This window comes from Marmota flaviventris, chromosome 6 (assembly GCF_047511675.1).
Source record: "Marmota flaviventris isolate mMarFla1 chromosome 6, mMarFla1.hap1, whole genome shotgun sequence".
Lineage (NCBI taxonomy): Eukaryota > Metazoa > Chordata > Mammalia > Rodentia > Sciuridae > Marmota > Marmota flaviventris.
The window spans coordinates 105,263,981-105,265,907 of NC_092503.1; positions in this window are offsets into that span (position 1 = coordinate 105,263,981).

The window sequence follows — 1,927 nt, forward strand, 5'->3', positions numbered from 1 at the left end:
AGGAAAATAGAGAGGTAATAATTATGGGTATACATGTAAGAGAGAAGACAGTAGAGTACAAAAGACAAATATATATATATTAAAAAATTTAAAAAGTTAAATAATAAAAATTGGAGAGAATAAAAGAGAAAAAAATGAAAAAAAGAATATACAACCCAACAGTAATATACTATTCAGTCATCTCAGTACTGAATATCCTAATTCATGCAAAGTACTTGGCTTCACATATTTTGGGGATGTTAGAGCAGAAGAATAGAGAGGGAGAAGAAAGAAAAAAAATCTCAAAGAAAACAACAAGGATTGTTTGGTTGGAGATCAGTATGTTTCCTGCTTCCCTTCTCATCCAATACATGGGAATGTTTGTTCTTAGTTTGTATATCTGCCCTGAGGATGGTGGGGGTTACCAGGGTGTGAGGGCTGATCTTGGGTTCAGGACACCCAGAAGTGGGGTATGGTACCTGCTGGTCCTGTTGGAAGACTGCACTTCAAGGATCTCAAGGTCTACTCCTGTGACATTGGTACCAGGTCTTTTCTCTTCTTTTCGCCTGTAGACTTCACAGTTCCTGCCCTCTAAATTAGTCTCTAAAGTATATCTCCCTCACCCTCTCCCTTTCTACTTGCTAATCAGGAACGTTTCTCTCCAGGGGGGAGGGGGGGGTCTTGTGTGTTGCACTCTGGTGGCTGCACACCTGTCCCAGATGGCTGTTTTGAATCAGGCAGTCACTCTGCCTAGTTATCTGCTGCTGGGGATTGGGGGGGGGGGGTTAGAAAACTATGGGTACCTGGCTATCCAGTGTTCTAAAATGGTAGTTACTCTGACTAAAGATGGTGATAGAGGTGACCCAAAATGAAGGTTGCTGCTTTCAGGGATGGAGTGTTAAGTTGGGTGGGGGGAGCCAGGTGGTGGCGATCTGTGATGCATTGAGGTGAGCTCTGTGGCATGCAGTGTTGCGGCTGTCAGCTTTCTTCAGAGCCTGTGATGTTCCTAGGTGCAGGCAGGCTACCACAAGTCGGGACTACGGCAGTAGCTGCCAAGTCCCAAGATGGAGGCTACTGGGGGAGCCCCATGTTAGTAGATGGGGATCCACATGAGAATGGCAGCCGGAGTTCCTGCGCATGGGTAGCAGCTGAGTGTCCTTTGAAGGAGCGGCAGTATCTGGGAATTCTGCACTGGTGCTGATGCTGGTGGTCTGGCTAAGGCACCCACAAGACCTGTGTTGATGAGTAGTTGGGAGTCAGGAGTCCTGTTTTAACACTGAGGCCCGGGGTTCCCTGTGGCATGGTGGCCATGATTCCTGGATGGGATCAGCTGTGGAGGGGTCCTCTATCACTCTCTGAAAAGCAGTATTCCCACTAGTTGAGACCTAGGTCATGGAGCAATACAGAATTTTGCCTCCCCTAGCCTGCCACGTTGGATCTTCTTTCTAGTGTTTTGAACATGAAGGTGTGCTGTATTTTGTTGAATGCTTTTTTTGCACCTATTGAAATAATCATGTGATTCCTCTCTTTAAGCACATTGATGTGATTAATTATGTTTATTGATTTTTGTATGTTGAACCAACCTTCATCCCTGGGATGAACCCCAATTGATCATGATGAAATATCTGTTTAATATGGTCTTGGATGTGATGTGCTAGAATTTTATTGAGAATTTTTGCTTCTATGTTTATGAGGGATATTGGTCTGAAGTGTTCTTTCTTTAATGTGTCTTTGTCTGGTTTTGTTATCAGGGTGATACTGTTAGAGTCTGTAAACAAGTCAGGATGGCGCCTGGCAAAATGCCAGAGGGAGTGGTTTGTGAAGTAATGCCAGCGAGCCATTAAGTGTGGAGATTTCTTATTGGTTGACTGATGTATCTAGTTTATGCTAATTAAGATAAGCTGTGTGGAATGTATAAATACTGCTCCCCCCTTACAATAAATGGCTC